Below are 27,898 nucleotides of genomic sequence, written 5' to 3'. Positions count from 1 at the left end.
CAGCCCAGCGCGGACCGGTTTCCGAGGTTTCCTTCAACCGGCCTGGCCTGCAGAAGTGATTTTTTCCAATGTCACTGAGGTTGGGAGTGGCACCGAGTGGACGCGTCCGTGCCTCGGTTGGGTGGTGAGGGCAGTTGCTGTGAAGTCGGTGGGGCTATGCCACTCTTGCAGGTGCAGTGTTTCCCCCAAGCACCTGATAGCTCCCATCGCCCTCCTCTCCGCGGTGGCTGAGCACCTGGGGGACGTGGGGGGCGAACTGCTCTGGGGTCCTTCCTAAGAGCTGCGGAGCAAACCAGTGGTCCAGAGCCTTCCCTAGAGGCTGCTCACCTGCAGAAGCCAAAACTTTCACCGCCAGTCCCTAGACTCCTTACCAAACACGACTGGGCCTGCCCATTTCTGTGAATTTTTTTTTTTTTTTTTTTTTTTTTTTTTTTTGGTGTTTCCACATCACATGTTTTTCGAGAGAAATCCGTTCTAGGATTTTGTGATTAGGAATTACTTTGTGGTCGCCCTTGTCATAAGCGTATATTTAGCCAGTGGTGTAAAGTTTACCTGTTTTATTAAAATCTGGTCTGGTTTCCTGTGCTTTGGTGACTTGTCCGTAATTTTCCTTTAGTAAGAAAGGATTCCCACTCTACCCATCCCCATAAACCAAAGAGAGCAGGACGGAGTTGTCCACAGGTGTCTCCCCCTCTCCGCCAAAATAAAAGCTGACTTTGTTGTTTTCACTACAGAGTTTAGACGCGAATTTGTGAGAAGGATGTTAGAGGGTACACTTTCCTGTAGGAAAGTTGTTTGTTAAAAGCCATCGTCCCTGGGTGGGCTTGAACCACCAACCTTTCGGTTAACAGCCGAACGCGCTAACCGATTGCGCCACAGAGACGGTGTTCAAAACAATGACAGGTCGCCCTGGTGAGTCAGCCGTCACCGAGGTGGCCACACCTGGAATACCCACCATGCCTCGGCCGAGCATCCGGAACAGGAGGCCTGAAGCCAACTGGCCAGGCGTCCCGCGTGTCCACTGCCGCTTCCCGAGCTCGTGCGAACGTTATGAACCCGGACTCCACGCTGGCGGACTCACGGTCCGGGCGCCCAGCAGGACTCCTCGAAGGAGCCCAAGTGCGTTTTAGGGTCCGGTCCTTTGCAGACCCCGAGCACGGACGCGTGATGGCTGGTCACCCCAGGTGTGTGCTGGAACCTCAGCGGGACACGTGTGGGAAAGGCGGCGAGTGCGGTGCCAGTGCTCAGGGAGTCCGGACGGGAGGGAGATGGACGAACTTGACCCGGAGTGAAGGAGGTGGACCCGCGGTGGCGAGGGTAGCCTGGGGGAGGGATTGGGGAGTACGCACCGCGGAGACTACAGGAGGCGGAGCCCGGAGGAGCTCCAGGGCATACCCGAGAGAAAGGTGCTTTTGAACTGAGCTGAAGCAGTTTGAAGCCAGTTTATGTTAAGAAGACAATAAAATCATGAGGGGTGTTTTATTTTGTTTTTAATTAACCAAAAGAATGACTTTCTAGCAGTGGCTTCTGTCTTTCAGCTAGGGGTGTGCTGGTCCCGAGCCCGGGTCTGGTGCATGTTAAGTGCAGAAACGAATTGAGGAAATTCTGGAATCTCAAACCAAAATTTGAAACATAGTTTCCTACAATTGCTCCTGGACTTTAAGACAAAAACTCCAGACCCGAAGGAATGTTCTCACTAATTCAGGACATAATTTCTTAAAGATGTCGTTCCTAAGACCAATGTGAGGGGAATGTGAGCCACAGGCCAGCTGGGGCTAGTTTGGTAACAGAGCATCCATTGCGGACATAAGAGGAGCCAAAGAGACAGGGTCAGATCCTGAGACTCCACAAAGTGGGAAGGAGCTGGACAGCCACTTGTATCAGACAGGGACACTGTGGGGATAGATGGAGGGTCTGGGAGGAGCAAGGTCCCATGCAGTGGTATCTGCAGGTGCCAACGTTGCTTACAGTGGCAGAAAGGTCAGACCTATGACAAGCAGGTAGGCTCTGGCTGCATGGGAGGTATGGCACAGGCCCTGGGAAGCGATGGTCCTCTTCTGCTTTTCTGAGTTACTAAAGAGCAGACCCAGAGTCGAGGATTTCTGATGGTGTGTTTGGCAGAGAGCCAGGGATGGTCAAGGCTTCAACTGCTGTGCCGAGGGCCCTCTGCTTTCCCTCGGCCTCTGCGTGGGAAGCACAGAGGGACCACAGTGGTTCCAGTTCCAGCCCTGCCCTTCACTGTCACTGGGTTTATTTTGCTTGTGTGTCACTAAGAGGGAGAGTAGCGTCCCCCAGACAAAGCTGGAGGTTCTCACATTTTACATCACAACCTCTTGCAAGGCAGGAGCCACCAATTATTGCTGCATGTCAGTGACCCCTAAAGTAGAACTCCTGTTCTCTCTCTAGCCAATCATCTCTCTTCTAACTAGAGTGCAGGAATGGGTTATCAGTCCTCCTGCAACTGTTTGTTCCTGGTGTCTGAGGGCTCCTCTGGGTATGCGCAGGCCTTAGGTATATTCAGCCCTAACTACAAACAGTTGGTCATGCCTTTGCTAACATTGTGAGGGCTGGAAAATATTCTTCTGAAGCTTTTGACAAATTTTTCATTATTACCCATGTGATTTATTATTGTTCTGACAGGACACCCCCAATCCCCCACCACCCCATACAATGTTTCAGTCCCATGTATCTACCCCGATGTGCTTGTTCCCTTCATGAATCTGATCTTCCTCCCCCATCATCCTGAGCTAATGTCTTAGCATCCTTTATTTCTCATCTTATTGATTAGACTACCGGGGCACAGGACCTATCCTGAAGTGTGGTTTGTGAGAGACCCGGTAAGACTCCGTTGGAGAAAACAAATGTTCCCTTTGCAAGTGGGTATTGATTGCAGACAGCTTCTTGGCTAGGGGTGGGAGTCTGCGTTCACTTCCCCCTCTCAGGACTAAGGACCACTGGCTTGAACCTACTGAAGCCATGTGTGTGCTGCCACCACAGTTTGTGCAAGCTCATGCGTGTATCAGTCCTGCAGTGTCTGGAAGACAGTTTCCGTGAAGTCATTCGCCACTTCTGGCCCTTAAAATCTTTTTTTTTCTTTTTCTTTTTTTAATTAATTAATTTATTTTTTATTGATTTTTATTGAGCTCTACATTTTCCTCTGCTTCCCTCCTTGCCTCTTCCCTCCCTCCAATTAATTTATTTTTTGCCTCCTCTTCTGTAAGCTCTCTGAGCCCCGAGGGGAGGGGTCTGATGGAAACATCTATTTAATACTGAATGCTCCAAAGTCTTCCACTCTCTGGTCATTGTCCAGCTGTGCCCCTTGAATTCTAAAATGTGTGACTCTGCTCCTCAGTTTCAAGCAATTTTGATAATTAACTTTTTTTTTTTCAAGACAGGATTTCTCCCTGGCTATTCTACTGGTTTTGTAGACCAGACTGCTGGTCTGCCTCTGCCTCCCCTCACCCCCCAGTACTGGGGATGATTAACTGAGTGGTCACATTGTAACAAGAACTTGCTTGACACAGTGACCTTGGATAATTGCCTTGTTTCATAGGAGAAAAATACCATTTGGTTAACGAAAAAGCTAATGCCTCCCACGTTGCAGTTTTAGCAATGTTCATTTTTAGGTTGTTTTTTTTTCCATTTTTAAAAATACTGTGGCTGACTTGGAAATAATTTTAAAGGTTCATTATTTTTATTTTATGTGTACAAGTATTTTGGCGGCAAGCATGTTTATGCAAGGCATGTGCAGTATCCCCAGAAGTCAGAAGAGGCATCAGATCCTCTATTGGAATTACAGAGGGTTGCTAGCTGAGTGGGTTCTGGGGTTCCAGCCCAGGTCCTGTGGAAGAGCAGCCAGTGCTTTAACCACTTGGCCATCTCTCCAGCCTCTGAAAATATTTTTTATATCAGTTGCATTTATTCATCTCTTGGGGAAAATGCAGAGTGGAGGTGAGTTCTCTGAAACAGAGGTGTGATTATTGTCTTAGTTAGGGTTTCTCTGGCTGTGATAAAACACCAATGAGCAAAAGCGACTTGGGGAAGGAAGGGTTTGTTTTATCTTACAGTTTATGGTCCACCGTCCAGGGGATTCGGGGTAGGAACTCAAGGCAGAAACTGAGGGAAAAGTCACGGAGGAATGGCTTGCTCCTCATGACTTCTTCAGCCAGCTTTCTTAGACCATCTAGGACAACCTCCACTGGAGAGGCATCACTACACTGAGCTGGGACCTCCCACACCAATCGTCAAGCAAGAAAATGCCCTACAGACGTACCTACAGGCCAATTTTCCAGAAGTTTCAAGCCTTGACTATAGATTAAGTTTGAGCCTAGATTACATATTGCGTTCCATGACAGAGGCCAGTCTGGGCTTCATGAGACCCTGTCTTAACACTTAAACAAGCAAAAGGATAGAGGGCAATTGTCAGTCACTAGTGGTGAAAAACCATTTTAAAGGAATGCTTCTGGCGGCTTCCAATAAAATCAAACTGACTCCAACCCCAGCATAGAACTAGGGCCTCAGAGAAATGAAAGGATTTGGCCACAAAAAGACTCCTTAAGGATATGTGTTCTGGTTGGGTGGTGATGGCGCACGCCTTTAATACCAGCTCTCAGGAGGCAGAGGCAGGCGCATCTCTGTGAGTTTGAGGCCAGCCTGGTCTACAAAGCGAGTTTCAGGACAGGCTCCAAAGCTACAGAGAAACCCTGTCTCAAAAGAAATATATGTGGGGGCTGGAGAGATGGCTCAGAGGTTAAGAGCAAGGGCTGATCTTCCAGCAACCACATGGTGGCTCACAACCATCTGTAATATGATCTGGTGCCCTCTTCTGGCCTGCATGCATACAAGGAGGCTTAACATTGCTTACAATAAATAAATTTTTTAAAAAAAAAAAAGAAAGAAAGAAATATATGTGTTCTGGCAGGACAGTCGGGGCTCACAACTTTGATTCCAGTACTTGGGGGGCCAAGGCAGGCAGATCTCTGAGTTTGAGGCCATCCTGGTCTACAGTGAGTTCCAGGACAGCCAGAGATACACAGAGAAACCCTGTCTCAAAACAAAACAAAACAAACAAAAAGCAAAAAGAATGTGTATTCTGAGGCTGGAGAAATGGCTGGTTCAGCAGTTAAGAATGTTTACTGCTCTTCCGGAGGACCTGAGTACCCACAAACTCAAACTCCAAACCACCCTTAACTCCAGATCAATGGAGGTGAGCCTCTACAAATACTCCATGGATATGCACACACCAACACACAGACACATAAAGATAAAGATAATTTTAGAAAGAATATATATTTAACCGAGAGGTGGTGGTGCATGCCTTTAATTCCCAGCACTCTGGAGATAGAGGCAGGTGTATTTCTGAATTCAAGGCCAGCCTGCTCTACAGAGTGAGTTCCAGGACAGTTAGGGCTACAAAAATAAACCCTGTCTCTAAAAAACAAAAACAAAAAATCCCAAAACAGAATATATATTTAAAGTAGGATGGGTTGCCCTTCATCAAGAGCAGAAGTCTGTATGCACACTGTTTCTCCTGGGTCTTGAGCTGATGGAGGAAATTCCACACTCCAGCACCGGACAGAAGAGGGCGACATTATTCAACTAGAAGACGGAGAAAGATACAGGGGTGGCTCTGTAGCTCTGGTAAGCGCACACACGCACACGCGCATACACACTCACTCACACCCCACAAAGCAGAAAGGATATCAAATGAAGGCGTGATAAGTACACCAACACAAATGGACTTCAAACACGTGAAAGTAACATGACATTTTTTGAGAATCAAGGAGAATGGTCCGTATATTCATGCTACTATCAAGAAATAAGACTTAGGTTAGGCATGGTGGCACAGGCTTTTAGTCCCACCATTTGGGAGGCAGAAGCATGTGGATCTCCGTGAGTCTGAGTCCAGCCTGAACTACTTGCAAGTCCATCAGGGCTAAATAGTGAGACCCTGTATTAAGGAGGGTGGAGAGAGGAAGAGGGAAGGGAGGGAAGTCGGTCATGAATAGGTCAGTAGTCACTAACTTGCTGTAGTAAAGTAACTAAAAGTAACCTGATCTGGGTGCGAATTACGTTTGTCAAAATCAAGGCAGCAATATAATAGAACGCAGACACAGCTCTGTTGGAAGGCGTTCAATTTCGTTCCGTTTAATTGGGAAGACCCCGGGGCATTTCTGGATACAGGCTGTTGTGAGCTGCACAAACGCAGTAATCTCAGAGTCGCACAGGTGAGGTAGTAGCAAAATATCGCTGGGCAGAAGGACGATAGTGCCGTGACTCGGATTCGAACCGAGGTTGCTGCGGCCACAACGCAGAGTACTAACCACTATACGATCACGGCGTGCCACGCGCCCAGCGATGATCAGCCTGTTGGCGCTGGTGCAGTTGACCAAGCCTCTGTCCCATTCAGCCCGGTTCTGCCCTGCTCTCTGTGTTTGTTTTCGCAGAGCGCTGGGTAGGGGCGAGCTGTCCGCCCCTTTGGGATCCTGCCCGATCGGTCTCTGCTGGTTTCCAAGGCTTCACTGTCCTAAACAGAAGTGACTTCTCCACCTGCATTGGGAGCGGCACCGAGTGCACCCGTCTGTCTGTGCCTTAGTTGCCTGGTGAGGGCAGATGCTAACGGTAAAATCAATGTAGAGTTCCGGTTGACCCCATACTCAGTGCAGGTAAAAGGCAAGAGCTGAAGGTAATCCTCAGGCCCAGAGAGCCAGAGTCTGGGGTACTGTCAGGAAAGAGAAAGGAGGGGGGAGGAATAGGAGGAGACGGAAGCAGCAGCCACCAAAAAGACCAGGGTGAGTGTGGGGGGAGTGAAGCCATTAGGATGGCAAACTAATTATAATTATCTTCAGAGCCTCTGTGCTAGAGAGTTTTGTGTCAATGGCACATGCTGCAGTCATCTGAGAGGAAGGAACCTCAATTAAGGAAATGCTTCCAGAGGATAGGGCTGTAGCCTATAGGGCATTTTCTTGGTTCCTGATTGATGGGGAAGAGCTCAGACTATTGTGAGTCGTGCCACCCCCGGGCTGGAGGTCCTGGGTTCTATAAGAAAGCACACAGAGCAAGCCACAAGGAGCAAGCCAGTAAGCAGCTCCCCTCCATAGCCTCTGTTTCAGCTCCTGACTCCAGGTTCCTGTTCTGAGGAGATCCTGCACCGGCGTCCTTCAACGGAAGGACCACGATGTGGAAGTGTAAGCCAAACAAACCCTTCCCTCCTCAAACTGCTTGGGTCATCCTGTTTTATCAGAGAAACAGAAACCGTGACTAAAATAGGCTCACTGAAAAAGCGGGCCTGTCCTGTCCAGAGGAATCCAAACAATCTACCTGAAGCTTCTCCAAGAGTATAACCAAGTGGGTGCCGGGTTCTGAGGGACACGAGGGGCTTCTCTAGAAGGACACAGCCTTCCCGTGGTCTTAGAGGAAACGACACTGGAAAAGGAAAGGAGCCACGGAAGCCCAACCCAGAGATCTTTATGGTGGGAATTACTCTCCCATGCCTCGGGTCAAATCTGTAAAATGGAGAAGACTCCAAAGACTCCAAAGATGCTGAGTTCTTGGAGTTTATGTGAAGTAAAGAGTCAGTGTTCTCGAAACTTTTGTTGTTTCAGAGGTTTCGTTTTCCTCTTGTTTCAAAATGAAAAATTGTAACTAATATTTTCCCATTTTCCCCACTCTCGACCCCTTTATTTAAAACTAAGAAAAGACATTTCTGGGGTTTTCTGAGGCCAAGACCAGGGATTTTGTGTCCCCAAAATGTTGTTTAAAGAGTGGAGGAGAAACCATGGCTGCTAAAAGGATGTTCCCTGACCGGGAATCGAACCCGGGCCGCGGCGGTGAGAGCGCCGAATCCTGACCACTAGACCACCAGGGATATAGGTGGCAGGCTAAGTTGGTCCCCTTGAGGAAAGTCGGAAGAGGAAACCTTACTTTCTAAGGCTGGTGCCAGGCATTGACCCCGCTTCTCCCGTCCCTGGCATCATCATTGTCTCTCCCATTTACTGCCTGGGTACTGGGTACAGGTCGGCCTCTGAAATCAACAGACAGGGAGCGAATATGGAATCCACTCCACTCCAGCCTTCGCACCAAGTGAACCTGAATAGCACATATCTTCCTCTGACCTTCGGCGTCCTGGTGGGAAAGCTGTCGGGTAAGCGTGGTGAGCGGAGTCCTCCTGGTTCATGTTGTGGGAACCGGCTCACGGGACGCTCACGCAGGGAGGGGCTCCTTGTCCTTCCCAGTCCCTTCGATCACACGGCGGACAGGCACCGAAGTACTCCAGGGTCAGAGTGGGCTCGTTCCTCTCACCGTGTTGGTTTTTCTGCGGCTCCAGGCAGCCTGCCCCGCAGCTGTGAGATCTCGGGGAGAGATCCAGGCGAATGGACTTCAGGAGAAAGACCCCCTTGGTTTTCAGACCCCAGACGCCTGTTAGCCTGGAAGGATTTAGGCGGAGAGGAAAGAGGTGGGATTCTGGATCTAAGGCTGCGGGAATGGCTCCGGCTGCTGAACCTTGGTCTGTCTTACGACGGTGAGCCACGTGGATTCCCCAGATAGTGAGTGGGAAGCTACGGTGCAGAACGCCTGTATGTGACCGCAGGTCTCTTACCTCCTTCATCTTCGCCTATGCATACTCTCCCCACCTGACTCATTTCCCGGTCTCTTTCTTTCAGAAAAAAATAAAAATAAAAACAAGATCTTGTGACCGCATCTCCGGTTTGCGTTCCTTCGAATTTCCTTTCAATTTCCTTTCCGCTTTTCTGTCTCCCTTCCGTCTCTTTCATAGAACTACTTTTAAGAGAATGAAGAAGAAATGATGGGGCGTGGTGGCGCATGCCTTTAATGTCATCGAACAAGCCAGAAAACGGCTCTCTGGTCCTCAATTAGATCAGATAGTAAGTTCTCCGCCAGCCGGGGTTACAGGGTGGCAAACAAAAATATTGCTCCGCGGTTCAACACGAACTCATGATAGGATAACAGCCAGGAAGAAACTAAACAAGGATCCAGAGATAACTATTTAGTCTTCCAAAGTGTATGAGTCCCGGGCTCCCCCTGGACTCTTCCCAGGCGAGGGGATCGCGACTCCACCCCAAAGTCACCTAGCTGCAGGGGTCTCCACGCCGACCAGGGCGCGACCGCGGCCCCGACAGGACTTCTCGAAGGAAACCACGTGCGTTTTAGGGTCTAGTCCTTCGCAGATCCAGAGTGCTTACACGGGAGAGCCTGCTCTGGGGAGGCAGGGGCTGTGGACTGGAGCCTTGGCACCGCTCTCGGCCTGGACGGCAAGCGATGGTGGGAAAGGTTGATCAGAGAAGAAGGGCAGGAGGAGGGAGCGAAGGAAAAGGGAAGGAGGGGAAGAAGAGAGGGTAGGAAAAACGCAGCACTAGGATAGAACACAGCAGGAGCTGGTGGAGTCCAAACCCCAGGCCAGATTGATGACTTCGTTGGCTGGCAAGGCTTTGCGAATGGGTTTCTGTGGGCGCCCAAAGGTAGCGAGAGGAGGGCAGAAGAGCTTCCAGGGGAAAGAGCGAGGGAGCACTTTACCTGTCTAAATTTTTAAACTAAGCCGACGATCATTACACTCACACGCGAAGAAGACTCAAGAACTGCAGTTCATGCTTGCCTAGATGCCCGGGTCCGCGAGCTATTGCGTAGCTCTTAGTAATTTGCCAGTACACTAACTGTTGTTCGAATCCGAGACGTGGAAATGGGCTTTTTCGGAGAGACTGTGGTTTTCTTTGCTTCCAATATACAGTTACTGCACCATTTGCCGCCGACTACAGCGCAGCCTTGCCTAGGATTCTGAGGCAGAAGAAGGAAAGGAAACTGCTTGGTACACCCAAGGCCCAGGCAAGAGAATTTGGGTGGAGGGGATGCCTCTCTGTCAGTCTTGCTGCAAAGCGCTTTAATGCCATGATGCGGCCAGAAACATTTTTTAAGTTTTGTTTCCGTTTTGTTATCTCGAGCCATATTCGACCTCTAAGTTAGAAGTGAGACGGAGTTCTCACTCAATGGAGATATTTTAAATAATCTTACCAATACACTAAAAGTAAACGCCAATACACTTCCCAACTATTTTTTCCTCACAGTGTGTGATTGGAGTATAATTCATACAGATTGCAGGGCACAGATATCTAGAGTTTAGCCTTACGAATTGTGACAAGACAAACTATCGTCTTCTACTTCAGATCACTGATTTCCAACAGCCTAGAAAGTCTAAGTCCTTTCTTGTCATCCGAATCCCAATCCTCATCACAGTCACCATTCTGATTTCTCTGCCCAGGATTAACTTTTTTTACTCTTAAAATCCACGTAAATGAGCATCATAGCTTTTTGTCGGAGTGTTTGTGTTTTCAAGGCAACCCCTCGCTTATAGGCAGGTACTTGTTGCAGGGGTGAGTGGTTGTAGGGCTGTTGCTTTGATGAGTATTTTTCCAACGTGTGAATGTGCCAAGATCCCGCCGCCACAGGTTCTGAGTCCAGGAAGGGCTTGGGATCAAAGAAATGAACTGTCTGACCACCAGATGGGTTCACACAAGAGAACGGTGGGAAAAGCTCCAGCTGTCTTTATGTTTCAAAAACAAGCATGTTTTCCATATGAACATCTGTAAATCAATAAAATCTTTAAATCAAGAAAATGCCTCAGATGGGCTTGGTGCCAACTCACGTTTCTTCCTAGCACTCCGAAGGCAGAGGAAGGTGAATCTGGGAGCAGTGAGTTCCGGGACAGCTGGGACTACATAGTGAGACCCCTGTCTCCAGTAAGTAAGTAAAAATAAAGAGGAAAGAATGAATGAGAAGCCAGCAGGCCGACAAACCCTGGGAAGAACAGAAAGCGATGGTCTTCCACAGCTTCAGTTCCTGGCGTGGCTTCCCTCAATGAGACCCAGCTTTAAATCAATATGACAAATGACCGGAAGCATAGGCTTGAGTCTGAAAGGCTTAAGCAGGGCTGGGTCAGAGTTTTCCCATCTCATCAGGGAGCTCTTCATTCTCCCAGTGTGCAGGCTCCCAGTGTGTCTTCAGATCTGAGAGGGGCAGATGCCTCATCCAACTGATCCAACCTCTACACTAGGAAGGGAGTTTTCAGAAGCTGGATCTTTCCAATCCCCTTACAGCACCCAGTAGGGACGAATTAGACAGTAACCCCGCCGGCAGGGTCAGCTATTCAGGGTCCTCTGAAGGGGCGCTAACCTGCAAGACATGAGCTGTAAAAGAGGAAGGAGACCAAGCAAGATTCTATTGTCAAGGTCTCCGTTTATTGGGGTGAAAGTTACAGCTTATATACCCTTGAATGGGGTGGAGGTAGGGGCAGGCAGGAACTCTGCTGGGGTAACTGAAGGTCATCAGCCAGCACCTGGAGTAAGCCGAAGCATGTGATTCATTAACATTGGAGTAAGGGGTGGGTTCCGTTAACGGATAGCTCTCAAGATAGTGGGATGAGGGGTGGGTTCTCTGTAAACATCCTTAGGACAATGACCTCTGCTATCCCTGTCAGGACGATGTTCCCTGACAAATCTATCCTTAGGAAAATGGTCCCTGACAAATCTATCCTTAGGAAAATGGTCCCTGACAAATCCCCCTTCCTTTTATTAAGGAAGGCAGCTAATAAGTGGAGAGCACTGGTCAGAATCTAACCACATAGTCAGACCTATAGGAGAAGGGACTGGGGCAAGGAGGACCCTTCTCTCGAGTGGAGTCTCCTATCCTCTCCTGGGAATAGAGGGGTGTCTTATGGGTAGTATTAATTATTGTTTGGCCCTTAATGATGGCCTGTGATGAGGGCTCTTGTCTTAGGTCGAGTGGGGACCAGGTTTTTCTCCCCATTACCCGTCATAGGGTTCCCAGGGCCCTGTCTTAGGTTGGGAGCGGTCCCGCCATCAGATGCCCGTTGACTGCAGGGTCCCTGTCTTAGGCTATGTGGAGGGCAATCCTCATCCCCTGACATCATGCCATGTTGAGCCGGCCTGTACGGCCTCTGTATGATGTGCTGTTCAGGGGAGGGCTCCACAATATTCCCGTCATTGGGCCTCTGCGTGGATATTAATGAAAAGACTGCGAGGAGCTTCTAAAACAAAAGGTATAAAAGATGTAATTTGGACACCAATGACTCCATCTCTGGACAAGAAGAAAGGGCACCTTCCAAACCCAGTATTCACCTTTTAGTCTGACCTATGGTATAAACTCCTTCCTAAGTGCCTACTCCAATATAAGATTATGAGTGCTGCTTGCCAAAAATTTTTTTCCAGGGATTCCAAGGTCTAACGGGTTTGGGGTCTGTAACAAGGGTAGAAAATTGAAGAGCAGCTGCAGGTCGTTCTGTCTCCGAAGTTCTGAGGTCCTCCGTGGAGCCACGAGTATTTAGGCGATGATAATGAACAGCAACGGAATCTTTTGTTATTTCGTCAACCTGGGTCTTAATAAAGCGGGTTAGTTTTGAAAAGGCCCATGGGCCAAAGGATAAAAGCAATAATAGTCCCAAAAGAGGGCCCAACAAACTGGGCAAGAGTGTGGATAGCCAGGGGGAGGTAGAAAACCAGTTTTGATACCAAGATTCCTGTTTTTCTCTGTTTCTTTTTCTTTCTTCTAAACTGTTTTTTACCTTTTGTATGCTATCCTGTACTAGGCCTGTTTTATCTGAATAAAAGCAACATTCTTCTTTAAGGGCGACACAAAGTCCCCCTTCTTTAAGAAAAACAAGATCAAGGCCTCGTCTATTCTGCAGAACCACCTCTGACAGAGAGACTAATGAGTCCTTTAGGTTCTCCAGGCCCTTTTGTAATTCCTGGATGTCTCTGTCCACCGCCAAACTGAGTTGGGCATATTGCTGTTGGGAGGTGATAAGAGAGGCTATCCCTGTTCCTGCACCTGTGGCTCCTAATCCCAAAATAATAGCTAAAGTGATGGCTGTAATAGGTTCTCTCTTGTTTCGGGGCATAGTAGTGCCCTGTTCCCAAAAGTGGAGGAGATCCTCTGACTCATGTATCGTCAGACGAGGCACCAGCCGCACAAGCACACAATAATCTCTATTGATCAAAAAGTTATTGGTAATTATATAAGTGGTGAGGCCCAAGGCACAAGCAAAATAAAATTCTTCAGGTGCAGAAATATAAGAAAAAGAGATATTAACAATAAATGTCTGATTGCAGGTATACTGCAATGGTTGGGGAAAGCGTAAAGCTGGTCCCCTAAGGCATAGTCCTATGCCAGAGACCTGGCCTATCGTAATACCTTCACCGTCGACAGGATGCCACCTTAAATGCTTTGTATCATTAGTTAGATGGGGGGAGCCAAAGGCAGCCACACCTTCATAAAAGGGGGGCTTTGGTGAAAAGCAAACCCAGCATTCCTCATATAGGGAATTATTAATGGCATGTAAAGCAGTTATAGAAGCATTGACCATAGATAGAATAAGATCAGCAGAAGAGGGAAGTCCTTGGGGTAAGGTGGGTTGAAAAGGAGGGGCTGTTACAGAGGAACCATTGGTTGGGGGTTGTTTGTGAGATGGACGACTAGGTTGCCCACTAGCCAGAGAATGTAATGCCTTATTGGGGCCTACTGCGGTAACGGAGGATTGGGGGACCGTTCTTAGTAACTTTATTTTAAAAGTCACCCCAAAATCCCTTCCGGCCTTATAGAGACGGAGCCCCCATTCTACCCCTCTAGAGCTGGCCCAGTCAAATTTTTTTCCTGCTTCTGTAAAGGAAATTACCAAGGGGTTACACCAGCCCCTAGATTGGCTGTCAGATACACATTGAGCAGATAGTTTTTGGGCTGGATCTTTTCTCTTTACTTGAATATAATCCCAGGAAGAAGAGGGATTCCAATATGTATCCCCAGTAGTTTCACAGCCCCATGAGGCACAGAAATAATCAGAGCTATATCCACATTTGGAGGCCAGGGAGCGATTTCTGTGGGAGGCCCCAGGGCAAACATATATTGGTGTAAGGGCAAGGGAGGTCCTACTAAGTTTGTTGGCACAGCCAGGCTCCGTGGTCTTCTGGAGCCTGAGTTAAAGGGAGAAACTTATCGGCCACTCCCCAATCTGTATGGCCTCCCAGAGCCAGTTTGCAGAGATCTACCTCTAGAGGGCCCCAATCAGGAGTTGCGGCTACGGTGGAAGAGGAGTTAGCAGTGTCACCTGCTTCATTTATGACCTGCCAGGTAAAATTGAAAAGTTGATACAGGGGTGTCGTCACTCCGATATGGTGGGTCCAAATTAGAAGGAGCCATAGACAAGGTGGTTTCAAGATTTCTGCCAGCAAGAGGAAATTTTCTCAGGGTTTACTTTCCCTGGTTGGATTATACAATTTTATCAAACGCTCAGGGAGCCACCTGGCATTTTGAGCCTTGGTATCATAAATACATGCATGGCCTTTTCCCCAAATAAGCACAGGGTCAGGGCCAGCCCAGACTCCCAACAGGGGGTCCTTCCATAGGGCTTGTGCATAAGTAGATTGGGTAGAAGGGTGCCACAATCTGTCCGCAGCAGACTGCCCTTGATTGTCCAAAGTTAGAAAATTGAGCACAAAGAGAGCATGAGCCAATATTGTCTTGGCATTGCCTTTTATGGGGTAAAGAGTCTCTTGTGTCATTAACTTAGAGATGGTATGCTTAAGAGTCTGATTGGCACGTTCAACAATGCCCTGGCCTTGTGGATTGTAGGGAATACCAGTACGATGTTTTATATTTAACTGGGCACAGAACTGTTTAAATTTTTTGGCTAGTATAGCCAGGTCCATTGTCAGTCTTAAGCATTTGGGGATGTCCCATAGCAGAAAATGCAAGAAATAAGTGAGCAATGACCTGTTTAGTTGCTTCCCCCGTCTGAGCAGATGCATACAGGAAGCCACTATAAGTATCAATAGTAACATGAACATATTTAAGTTTACCAAAGGAGGGGACATGAGTAACATCCATTTGCCATAGTTCCCCTGGGATCAGGCCCCGAGGGTTGACTCCCAGATGAGGTTCAGGTAAAAAGGTCACACAATTCTTGCAATTTTTAACAATTTGTCTGGCTTGTTCTCTAGTTATACCAAATCTAAGACGCAAGGTTGAGGCATTAAGATGATGGAGTAAGTGAGCAGCCTGAGCCTCCTGTACAGGATCCTGTACAGAGACCGAGGCAACTAAACGAGTGCTCTTGTCCGCCAATTCATTTCCTCGTGTCAAAGGTCCAGGCAAACCAGAATGTGCTCGAATATGGCCCACAAAAAACAAATATGAACGGTCTCTAATTAATCTTTGAATTTTGGAGAACAATTGAAACGTAGGTGTTGAAGGCTGAATGGTAGGAACCATTTCTAGAACCTGAATAGCCCTCACAACATATTGGCTATCAGAGAACAAATTAAATTCTTGGTGGCGGATCAATTGGAATATGGTTAAAGCTGCATATAATTCTACCATCTGGGCAGATCTGTATGGGATATCAATAGAGTAGGCCTTATCATTAATAACATATGAAGCTTTCCCATTTTTTGAGCCATCTATAAACACAAGTAAGGCATTTGGAATGGGCTGCAAGCGTGTATTCTTTAAAAATGTAAAAGGTGTAATATTAAGAAATTGGATAAGCCTGTTTCCTGGCATGTGGGTATCAAACTTTCCCCGAAACCCAGCAAGTAGCACAGCCCATTCATCATGTCTTTGTTGTAGCCAGGCTATCTGATCTCCCGAATATGGGGTAACAATAACATCTGGGTCACGGCCAAAGTATCGAACCGCAGTCTTGATACCTGAGAACAGAACCTGATTCACTAAAAAAGGATAGGAGGGTAAAACCTTGGATGAGGTAGCAGGCGCATGTATCCAAAGAAGCGGCTGCTCCTCTTGCCACAGGAGCCCTGATGGCATATAATCAGTGGCAAATGTCAATAGATAAAGGATTTTTTCAGGATCAAAATATCCTGAGCCTTGCTGGGAGATAGCTTCTTCTACCCTTATAAGTGCGGCTTCTGCCTCTAATGTAAGGCTCCTAGGGGAACTAGGGTCAGGATCTCCTTGTAATATATTAAATAAAGGTTTTAAATCTCCTGTTGTGAGTCGCAAATAAGGGCGTAACCAATTAATATCACCTAAAAGTTTCTGAAAATCATTCAGGCAACGTAAACTCGTTTTTCTTATATGGATTTTTGAGGTGCGAATTAAGGTTGGTTCCAATTGAAACCCCAAAAACAAAAAGGGATAGCAAGTCTGAGTTTTTTCTGGGGATATAATAAAGCCCCTATATTGTAAAGCCAAGACTAAATCCTGAGCTATTTTTTGTGCCATATCAGCCTTGTCTGCAGCTATTAACAAGTCATCCATGTAGTGGATGAGGTACGCAGAGGGGTAAAGTAACCTTATGGGATCCACAGATTGTGCCACAAAACGCTGGCATAGGGTGGGCGAGTTGGCCATGCCCTGTGGTAAGACTCGCCACTGAAACCGAGGGTTTGGGCCAACATGATTAGTAATTGGGATGGAAAACGCAAATCGCTTACAATCTGCCGGGTGAAGGGGTATAGAAAAAAAGCAGTTTTTTATGTCAATAACAATCTTGTGAAAATCTTTGGGAATAGCAACTGGTGATGGCAGGCCAGGCTGTAAAGCTCCCATGGGTAGCATGGTCTTATTAACTTCCCTTAAGTCCTGTAACAGTCTCCAGTCCCCATTTTTCTTTTTAATGACAAATATAGGGGTGTTCCATGGGGATGTGGAGGGCTCAAGATGTCCCTGCTCTAATTGTTCCTGCACCAACTGCAGGGCAGCCTGAACCTTTTCCTGAGGCATGGACCACTGGTCTATCCAGACTGGGTCATTAGACCTCCAAGATATCTTATCAGCCTGGAGTGCAGGAGGATCAGTGGCCCTTAGGAAAAAAGGTCCACGCCTAAGCCTAACCTACCTTGGTGTTGGCCAGTAGCAATAGGGTCTGTAAATCCTTGTTCTTTCTTTCCTAATCCTTTACCAGGGAGGAATCCCATTTTAAGCATCTGTTTAGTGACAATTTCATTAGGACTAAGCATAATAACTCCCATTTGTTTTAAGATGTCCCTTCCCCAGAGGTTAACTGGGAGGCCTGGGACTATAAAAGGCTGAATGGTGCCTGAATTACCCTCTTTGTCTTTCCAGGTTAATAACTTAGAACTTTTTAAAGTATTCTGGGTTTGTCCTATACCTTGTAAGTGGGTGGCAGTGGAATCTACAGGCCATGCTTTAGGCCAGTACCTGGATGATAGTACAGTGGCATCCGCACCTGTGTCTAAAAGACCCTGGAATTGTTTATTATCTAGCCATAAAGTCATCATAGGTCGGGTATCAGAAAGCTGTTGTACCCAATATATGTCAGAAGAGCCGGGGCTCGAGGCACCACGTTTGTTTCCTTGGCAGGGGAATTGTCCCATCATAGGTAATGGCAGGGCTTGTGCTATGCGATGTCCAGCTCTAAGAGTTAAGGGGCCTTCAGTAGCAGTGGCAAGCAATTTAATTTCTCCTTCATAATCAGCATCAACCACAGAGGGAGTAACAGAAAGCCCCTTTAGGGAGCATGAAGCTCGCCCTATAATAAGATAGAACATGCCAGGAGGAGGAGGGCCATACAGCCTAGTCTCTACAATCGTGGTCCCATCCTCAGGGGTTATAATCCGGGTGGAGGAGGGGCACAAGTCCAATCCTGCGCTCCCTGGGGTGGCCCTGTAAAGGGGTTTTGACGTTGGGTCGTTCCCCTTGCATGAGCTGGCTGGTACAGAATTGGTGAGTAAGGGCCCCCGATCGGGGCCCCTCTCCCGTTTCCCTGAACCGCAGTAGCTGAGACAGGGGTTAGGGAGTTGCCCATATTATCAGTCTTGGATTTGCAATACCTTGCCCAATGTTTGCCCCGCCTACATCGGGGGCAGGGTCCGGGAGGGCCACCCCCTCTATCCTCAGGACAATTTTGGTTATTCTCAACTATTGATTGAGAGGGGCATTCTCTCGCAAAGTGTCCCAGTTGACCACAGGTGAAACATGTCTTCCCTCCGGGGCGAGAGTGTCCCCTTTGTCCCTGAAATACTGCGCCGATGGCCAGGCTGATTGACTTTGATAGCTGGTGACCAAAATTGTCTACCTCATTGCACACCTTAATCATACCAGAAACATCAATGTTCCTCATTTTTCCCCTTAATGCAGCTTTACATGCAGTATTGGCATTCTCAAAGGCCAGCTGTTTGACCAAGGTCCCTTCCATTTCCTCTGGCCCCAAGATTCTTTCTGCTGTTTCTTGGAGCCGACCCATAAACTGAGCATATGGTTCCTGAGGTCCCTGGATGATTTTAGTGAGCGGGGTGGTAGTGGCGCCAGTGGAGGGAACTGCCCTCCAAGCTGCCAAAGCAGCCTGTGCCATCTGGGAAAGTATCCCAGTGGACAGTCCTTTTTGCTTGTCTTCATCTGCAAACTTGCCTTTACCAGCAATTTTATCAACTGTCCAGGAGGCAGTCTGACTTAATGGGTTCCTTCTATTTTCGTTTGCAAGGGCTTCAGCCCTATCGAGAAACTCAGACTTCCAAGTCAGGTATTGTCCTCTATTCAATACTGACTAGACCACCCTGCTCCATTCTATGGGCAGCATAAATCCTTCTCCTGCCAATCCCTCCAATATAGAAAAAGTAAAAGGTGCATTCATCCCATAATTTTTAACAGCAGAGTGAAGATCTTTAATATGTTTAATTTTTAATTTTTTATATATGGGCCGGAAAGTTTCATATTCATTTTGTTCAGGCTCTTCCTCCGAATCAGAGGCCATCTGATCTTGCTCATAATTGCCCTCTTGCCTTGGCTCTAGCCCTGGGGGGGTTTCTGTGGTATCAGGCTGAGACTCAGCAGCCTCTTCCACTTGCCTGGCTCGTGACCGGGTCAGGACTGGATAAGCCATTTTACGATTAAGTTTAGAGTTTGCCCGTTTGTCTAAAGTCGTGCCCTTTCCCATAGTAAACTGTAAATCCTGAATCTGAACAGAAAGGTCTGAGAGCTCATGTTGTAATGCAAGCACTTGTTTGAGACCTCCTATTTGCGCCTTAAGGGCAGCTTTTGTATTAAGTAATTCCTGAATCAAGGGAGTGGGCAAAGGCATGCTATCGGGGGCAGTCAGAACATAAGGCGGTGGCCGCGGAGTCCTTTTTGGATGACTAAGAAAGACGCGGGGGGCTTTATCCCCTCTACCATACCTTCCTTTCTCATAACTAGCCGCTTCTACCTCTAACTCATTTTCGGACCCTGAATCCAAAGGCTCCTCTGGACTTTGAATCCAGCGATCCGAGTCCTGCAGGCCGGGTTTGATTTCATTTTTAAAAGCGACCAGCGATGGATAAATGCTTTTAGGCGGCTTTTGGATCTCATCTTCAGCGGGCACGGTCTCTTTTTGGGGAGCTGTTATAGATTTAATAGGTCCTGGGGAGGGGTCCTCGGGATACTAATAACAACCGAAGGACAGGGGGAAGAACACCCACCCTCTTCATTTTTACAAGATGACGGGCGGGATGCCTCTAAGAATTCAGTGACTATCGTTAGGAGATGGGAACCATCCCCTCCTTTTTCTGGACTATTTATGACGTCCCTGATCAGGGACCAGTAACTAAAAACAATTTCTGGCACAGAATCACCTCCTTTAATCATCTTACTAAGATCTTTGCCCACCTTGTCCCAAATTTTGGGATGTATCTCTGGGCCTGTTAAAACTAACCAAGGGCATTTTTCATCTATAAAACAAAAGAATTCAGCTAAATCTCTCTTTTTAACTCTTACTCCTCTTTCCCTAAGTGACTGTTGAAATTCCCATATGAATTTCTCTTCCTTTGAAAGCGATTGTCCCATGTCCTATAGACGACAACGAACCTGCGCCTACCTCCGTCCTGCAGACCTGTCCGAGTATCACAGCTGGTCAGGACCTTATTTTCCTTCGTCCCGGGACTGCGCCTCGTCGTCCGATTAGTTGGCCGTACTTCAGGGTCCCTGTTCAGGCGCCACTGTAACCCCGCCGGCAGGGTCAGCTATTCAGGGTCCTCTGAAGGGGCGCTAACCTGCAAGACATGAGCTGTAAAAGAGGAAGGAGACCAAGCAAGATTCTATTGTCAAGGTCTCCGTTTATTGGGGTGAAAGTTACAGCTTATATACCCTTGAATGGGGTGGAGGTAGGGGCAGGCAGGAACTCTGCTGGGGTAACTGAAGGTCATCAGCCAGCACCTGGAGTAAGCCGAAGCATGTGATTCATTAACATTGGAGTAAGGGGTGGGTTCCGTTAACGGATAGCTCTCAAGATAGTGGGATGAGGGGTGGGTTCTCTGTAAACATCCTTAGGACAATGACCTCTGCTATCCCTGTCAGGACGATGTTCCCTGACAAATCTATCCTTAGGAAAATGGTCCCTGACAAATCTATCCTTAGGAAAATGGTCCCTGACAAGACAGCGTGGCCCTGGATTTTTCTCAGCTGTTGTTTGTTGTAGAGAAGTGGGGCTCTGACAGGTGGTGGAGGTGGGGTTGAGGGGGTAGGGGAATGGTGTTCAGGTCCCAAAGACAAATGTGGAGTCCAGGAGGCGACAGGATCTGAGGGTGAATCAGGATGGCTGCCAGCAGCGTCTAATTTGGGGGGGGGGGAGGGGAAAGACTACACCTTTTATACTGTGTAGTTGCCTTTAGGATTAACTGTGAGACCATGAGCTGGGGTGTGGCTTGAAATCAGGGTTTGAGGAACCTAGCCTTGACCTTGACAGTAGGCACCAGTCACGTGTTAATGAAGTGCCAAAAGTTCTAGCCAGGGTTAAAGAATGCTCACTTTAATAAACAGGAACTTTCCTCAAGCCCCCAAGGTAAAGGAGACCCTTATCCTAATGCCTGAGTTGGGAAAAGGTCTTCTTCTGGGGAGCAGACACTAAACAACCATTTATGTCTTACTTTATAGGTCTGTTCCCCTCAATAACGCTCCCTAAATGGAAGGTCCTGCTGTCTCACTCTTTCCCATTATTCTGTACCATTCTGATTTCTCTGTATTTATTAACGGAACTCACGCCCTTAATCGCTGCACGCCTTTGAGGTAAGAAATGTGTTTTGGCATTATCAAAACTAAAGCATTCACCTATTTGTTTAGCTTTTTCAGGGAGCAGGGATGTTGAGTGTTCAAAATAGGACCTTACACATACCAAGCACATGTTCTACACTGACATACACACAGCTCATTTGTTCTTTTAACAGGTAAAGTTGGTATCGTAATTTAGCAAATTCAGCATAATTAGGACTTTGAACTGGAAATAAAGGTAAAGCTAGGACTTCTGTAAGCAAAGATAAAATGTCACCAATAAGTTCTACAAAATCTACAAATCACAAAAGGATAGAGCTCGGGCCAGCGTTATCCTAGAGTGTGGACCAAGTGTTGCTGGGTTCTGAGGGACAGGAGGGGCTTCTCTGGGAGGACACAGCCATCCGAGGTCTTAGAGTAAAGGACACTGACTTTGAAACGACACTGGCAAAGGAAAGGGGCCACTGTAGCCCGACCCAGAGATCTTTGTGGTGGGAATTACTCTGCCATGCCTCGGGGCAAATCTGTAAAATGGAGAAGACTCCAAAGACTCTAAAGATGCTGAGTTGGGAGTTTATGGGAATTAAGGAGTCACTGTTCTCGCAACTTTTGTTGTTTCAGAGGTTTTATTTTCCTCTTGTTTGAAAAAGAAAAATTGGAATTAACATCCCATTTTCCCCTGTCACAACCTCTTAATATTTGAAACTCAGCAAAGACAACACTTCTGGGTTTTTCTGAGGCCAAGACTGGCGATTTTGGGTCCCCAAAATGCTGTTTAAAGACTGGTGGAGAAACCATGGATTAAGAGGCTGGCTGCTAAAAGGATATTCCCTGACCGGGAATCGAACCCGGGCCGCGGCGGTGAGAGCGCCGAATCCTAACCACTAGACCACCAGGGATATGGATGACAGGCTAAGTTGGTCCCCTTGAGGAAAGTCCGAAGAGGAAACCTTACTTTCTAAGGCTGGCACCAGGCATTGCGCCAGCTCTTCCCGTCCCTTGCCATCATCATTGTCTCTCCCATTTACTGCCTGGGTACTGGGTACAGCTCTATCTCTAAAACTAACAGACAGGGAGCGCATATGGAATCCACTCCACACCAGCCTTCGCACCAAGTGAACCTGAATGGCACATCTCTTCTTGTGACCTTCGGCGTCCTGGTGGGGAAGCTGTCGGGTAAGCGTGGTGAGCGGAGTCCTCCTGGTTCCTGTCGTGGGAACCGGCTCACGGAACGCTCACGCAGGGAGTGGCTCCTTGTCCTTCCCAGTCCCTTCGATCACACAGCGGACAGGCACCGAAGTACTCCAGGGTCAGACTCGGCTCGTTCCTCTCACCGTGTTGGTTTCTCTGAGGCTCCAGGCAGCCTGCCCCGCAGCTGTGAGATCTCAGGGTGGGATCCAGGCGAATGGACTTCAGGAGTAAGGCCCCCTTGGTTTTCAGACTCCGGACGCCTGTAGCCTGGAGGGATTTAGGCAGAGGGGCGAAAGGTGGTTTTCTGGATCTAAGAATGCTGGGACGGCTCTGACTGCTGAACCTTGGTCTGTCTTACAGCGTTGAGCCACGTGGATTCCCCGGATAGTGAGTGGGAAGCTACGGTGCAGAACGACTATATGTGACCGCAGGGCTGTTACCTCGTTCACCTTCGCCTATGCATACTCTCCCCACCTGACTCATTTCCGGATCTCTTTCTTTCAGATTAAAAAAAAAACCCATAAAACAAAACAAAACAAACAAACAAAACAAACAAACAAAAACAAGATCTTGTGACCGCATCTCCGGTTTGCGTTCCTTCGAATTTCCTTTCAATTTCCTTTCCGCTTTTCTGTCTCCCTTCCGTCTCTTTCATAGAACTACTTTTAAGAGAATGAAGAAGAAATGATGGGGCGTGGTGGCGCATGCCTTTAATGTCATCGAACAAGCCAGAAAACGGCTCTCTGGTCCTCAATTAGATCAGATAGTAAGTTCTCCGCCAGCCGGGGTTACAGGGTGGCAAACAAAAATATTGCTCCGCGGTTCAACACGAACTCATGATAGGATAACAGCCAGGAAGAAACTAAACAAGGATCCAGAGATAACTATTTAGTCTTCCAAAGTGTATGAGTCCCGGGCTCCCCCTGGACTCTTCCCAGGCGAGGGGATCGCGACTCCACCCCAAAGTCACCTAGCTGCAGGGGTCTCCACGCCGACCAGGGCGCGACCGCGGCCCCGACAGGACTTCTCGAAGGAAACCACGTGCGTTTTAGGGTCTAGTCCTTCGCAGATCCAGAGTGCTTACACGGGAGAGCCTGCTCTGGGGAGGCAGGGGCTGTGGACTGGAGCCTTGGCACCGCTCTCGGCCTGGACGGCAAGCGATGGTGGGAAAGGTTGATCAGAGAAGAAGGGCAGGAGGAGGGAGCGAAGGAAAAGGGAAGGAGGGGAAGAAGAGAGGGTAGGAAAAACGCAGCACTAGGATAGAACACAGCAGGAGCTGGTGGAGTCCAAACCCCAGGCCAGATTGATGACTTCGTTGGCTGGCAAGGCTTTGCGAATGGGTTTCTGTGGGCGCCCAAAGGTAGCGAGAGGAGGGCAGAAGAGCTTCCAGGGGAAAGAGCGAGGGAGCACTTTACCTGTCTAAATTTTTAAACTAAGCCGACGATCATTACACTCACACGCGAAGAAGACTCAAGAACTGCAGTTCATGCTTGCCTAGATGCCCGGGTCCGCGAGCTATTGCGTAGCTCTTAGTAATTTGCCAGTACACTAACTGTTGTTCGAATCCGAGACGTGGAAATGGGCTTTTTCGGAGAGACTGTGGTTTTCTTTGCTTCCAATATACAGTTACTGCACCATTTGCCGCCGACTACAGCGCAGCCTTGCCTAGGATTCTGAGGCAGAAGAAGGAAAGGAAACTGCTTGGTACACCCAAGGCCCAGGCAAGAGAATTTGGGTGGAGGGGATGCCTCTCTGTCAGTCTTGCTGCAAAGCGCTTTAATGCCATGATGCGGCCAGAAACATTTTTTAAGTTTTGTTTCCGTTTTGTTATCTCGAGCCATATTCGACCTCTAAGTTAGAAGTGAGACGGAGTTCTCACTCAATGGAGATATTTTAAATAATCTTACCAATACACTAAAAGTAAACGCCAATACACTTCCCAACTATTTTTTCCTCACAGTGTGTGATTGGAGTATAATTCATACAGATTGCAGGGCACAGATATCTAGAGTTTAGCCTTACGAATTGTGACAAGACAAACTATCGTCTTCTACTTCAGATCACTGATTTCCAACAGCCTAGAAAGTCTAAGTCCTTTCTTGTCATCCGAATCCCAATCCTCATCACAGTCACCATTCTGATTTCTCTGCCCAGGACTAACTTTTCTTACTCTTAAAATCCACGTAAATGAGCATCATAGCTTTTTGTCGGAGTGTTTGTGTTTTCAAGGCAACCCCTCGCTTATAGGCAGGTACTTGTTGCAGGGGTGAGTGGTTGTAGGGCTGTTGCTTTGATGCGTATTTTTCCAACGTGTGAATGTGCCAAGATCCCGCCGCCACAGGTCCTGAGTCCAGGAAGGGCTTGGGATCAAAGAAATGAACTGTCTGACCACCAGATGGGTTCACACAAGAGAACGGTGGGAAAAGCTCCAGCTGTCTTTATGTTTCAAAAACAAGCATGTTTTCCATATGAACATCTGCAAATCAATAAAATCTTTAAATCAAGAAAATGCCTCAGATGGGCTTGGTGCCAACTCACGTTTCTTCCTAGCACTCCGAAGGCAGAGGAAGGTGAATCTGGGAGCAGTGAGTTCCGGGACAGCTGGGACTACATAGTGAGACCCCTGTCTCCAGTAAGTAAGTAAAAATAAAGAGGAAAGAATGAATGAGAAGCCAGCAGGCCGACAAACCCTGGGAAGAACAGAAAGCGATGGTCTTCCACAGCTTCAGTTCCTGGCGTGCCTTCCCTCAATGAGACCCAGCTTTAAATCAATATGACAAATGACCGGAAGCATAGGCTTGAGTCTGAAAGGCTTAAGCAGGGCTGGGTCAGAGTTTTCCCATCTCATCAGGGAGCTCTTCATTCTCCCAGTGTGCAGGCTCCCAGTGTGTCTTCAGATCTGAGAGGGGCAGATGCCTCATCCAACTGATCCAACCTCTACACTAGGAAGGGAGTTTTCAGAAGCTGGATCTTTCCAATCCCCTTACAGCACCCAGTAGGGACGAATTAGACAGCGTGGCCCTGGATTTTTCTCAGCTGTTGTTTGTTGTAGAGAAGTGGGGCTCTGACAGGTGGTGGAGGTGGGGTTGAGGGGGTAGGGGAATGGTGTTCAGGTCCCAAAGACAAATGTGGAGTCCAGGAGGCGACAGGATCTGAGGGTGAATCAGGATGGCTGCCAGCAGCGTCTAATTTGGGGGGGGGGGGGGAAAGACTACACCTTTTATACTGTGTAGTTGCCTTTAGGATTAACTGTGAGACCATGAGCTGGGGTGTGGCTTGAAATCAGGGTTTGAGGAACCTAGCCTTGACCTTGACAATAGGCACCAGTCACGTGTTAATGAAGTGCCAAAAGTTCTAGCCAGGGTTAAAGAATGCTCACTTTAATAAACAGGAACTTTCCTCAAGTCCCCAAGGGAAAGGAGACCCTTATCCTAATGCCTGAGTTGGGAAAAGGTCTTCTTCTGGGGAGCAGACACTAAACAACCATTTATAAGTCTTACTATATAGGTCTGTTCCCCTCAATAAGGCTCCCCAGAGGGAAGGTCCTGCTGTCTCACTCTTTCCCATTATTCTGTGCCATTCTGATTTCTCTGTTTTTTTATATGGTTTATTTTTTTATATTTAAAATTTTCCATCTCCTCCCCTTCTCCTCCCTCTTCCCTCCCCTCCTCTTCTCTGTATTTATTAACGGAACTCACGCCCTTAATCGCCGCAGGCCTTTGAGGTAAGAGATGTGTTTTGGCATCAACAAAACTAAAGCATTCACCTATTTGTTTAGCTTTTTCAGGGAGCAGGGATGTTGAGTGTTCAAAATAGGACTTTACACATACCAAGCACATGTTCTCTACACTGACATACACACAGTTCATTTGTTCCTTTGACAGGTAAAGTTGGTATTGTAAATTTAGCAAATTCAGCATTGGGACTTTGAACTGGAAATAAAACTAGGACTTCTGTAAGCTAAGATAAAATGCTACCAATAAGTCCTATAAAATTAGGAAATCTAGAAATCACAATAGGATAGAGGTCAGTCCAGCCTTATCCTAGAGTCTGGACTAAGTGGGTGCCGGGTTCTGAAGGACACGAAGGGGCTTCTCTAGGAGGACACAGCCTTCCCGTGGTCTTAGAGGAAACAACACTGGAAAAGGAAAGGGGCCACGGTAGCCCAACCCAGAGATCTTGATGGTGGGAATTACTATCCAATGCCTTGGGCAAATCTGTAAAATGGAGAAGACTCCAAAGACTCCAAAAATGCTGAGTTGGGAGTTTATGGGAATTAAAGAGTCACTGTTCTCACAACTTTTGTTGTTTCTGAGGTTTCTTTTTCCTCCTGTTCGAAAATGAAAAGCTGGGAATAATATCCCCCCATTTCCCCCTCTCAACCCCTTTATTTGAAAGTCAGTAAAGATCCACAAGACTATTGTAATCCTGAGCATAGCTTGAAGGGTGAAAAAGACCACAGAGAAGTTGCTTAAAATAGATTCCCTGACCGGGAATCGAACCCGGGCCGCGGCGGTGAAAGCGCCAAATCCTAACCACTAGACCACCAGGGACTTGTGTGACTCCTTTGCTTGACCCCCTTGAGGAAACTCGGAAGCGGAAACCTTACTCGTTTTCTTAGGCTGGCGGGCCAGGCATTGCGCCCGCTCCTCCCGTCCCTAGCCATCATCATTGTCTCTCCCATTTACTGCCTGGGTACTGGGTACAGGTCTATCTCTAAAACCAACAGACAGGGAGCGCATATGGAATCCACTCCACACCAGCCTTCGCACCAAGTGAACCTGAATGGCACATCTCTTCCTCTGAACTTCGGCGTCCTGGTGGGGAAGCTGTCGGGTAAGCGTGGTGAGCGGAGTCCTCCTGGTTCCTGTCGTGGGAACCGGCTCACGGGACGCTCACGCAGGGAGGGGCTCCATGTCCTTCCCTGTCCCCTCCATCACACAGCGGACAGGCACCGAAGTACTCCAGGATCAGAGTGGGCTCGTTCCTCTCACCGTGTTGGTTTCTGTGAGGCTCCAGGCAGCCTGCCCCGCAGCTGTGAGATCTCGGGGAGAGATCCAGGCGACTTCAGGAGGAAGACCCCCCTTGGTTTTCAGACCCCGGAAGCTTGTCAGCCTGGAGACATTTAGGCGGAGGTGAAAGAGGTTGGATTTCTGGATCTAAGGCTGCGGGGACGGCTTCTGCTGCTGAGCCCTGGTCCTCGTCTTACAGAGGTAAGCCAGATGGATCCCATCGGAGAACAATTGGCTTTAGGCGTCGCAGTGTTCATTAATCTTAACATTCCTTTCCACTCGTCTTCCTGCCTCTTCTATCTTTTCGGTCTCTTTTAGAAAATTGTTCTTTTCTGTTTTGGAGGCAGATCTCACTTCGTAACCCTGACTGGTCTAGAACGCCCCTTTACACCAGGTTGGACTTCCAGCTCACCCTGTTCCGCCTTCCTCTGCCTCCCAAGGGTCGTGATAAAGGCGTGTCCCACCACGTCCCAGAAAGTCGTTTTCTGAGCGACTGTGTCTAGTGGGATAGCGACATGTATGGAAACTGCTAAGGGAGGGGTCAGAAGAACAAGCCGACGTGGTCCCTGGTAGATTTGTCGCCAGAAATGTCTTGTGTTGTACCCAGTGCAACTCTGGGTACAACACAACTCTGCCCGCAAAGCTCCTGCCACTTCGTGTCCAGGTTCGAT

The 27,898-nt window shown here is 48.0% G+C and overlaps 5 non-coding genes across 5 annotated transcripts; all 5 read right to left on the bottom strand.

Annotated features, from left to right (window-relative positions):
* Window positions 1–809: 809 nt before the first annotated feature.
* Window positions 810–883, bottom strand: Trnan-guu. Its single transcript has one exon. It is a non-coding gene; the product is annotated as a tRNA-Asn (tRNA).
* Window positions 884–6,268: 5,385 nt separating this feature from the next.
* On the bottom strand, window positions 6,269–6,340 carry Trnah-gug. Its single transcript has one exon. It is a non-coding gene; the product is annotated as a tRNA-His (tRNA).
* A 1,455-nt stretch (window positions 6,341–7,795) lies between these two features.
* Trnae-cuc lies at window positions 7,796–7,867 on the bottom strand. Its single transcript has one exon. It is a non-coding gene; the product is annotated as a tRNA-Glu (tRNA).
* A 13,984-nt stretch (window positions 7,868–21,851) lies between these two features.
* Window positions 21,852–21,923, bottom strand: Trnae-cuc. Its single transcript has one exon. It is a non-coding gene; the product is annotated as a tRNA-Glu (tRNA).
* Window positions 21,924–26,696: 4,773 nt separating this feature from the next.
* Trnae-uuc lies at window positions 26,697–26,768 on the bottom strand. The gene has a single exon. It is a non-coding gene; the product is annotated as a tRNA-Glu (tRNA).
* Between the last annotated feature and the right edge of the window lie 1,130 nt (window positions 26,769–27,898).

Source organism: Arvicola amphibius, chromosome 14 (genome assembly GCF_903992535.2).
Source record: "Arvicola amphibius chromosome 14, mArvAmp1.2, whole genome shotgun sequence".
Lineage (NCBI taxonomy): Eukaryota > Metazoa > Chordata > Mammalia > Rodentia > Cricetidae > Arvicola > Arvicola amphibius.
This window is presented reverse-complemented; position numbering and strand designations above follow the sequence as displayed.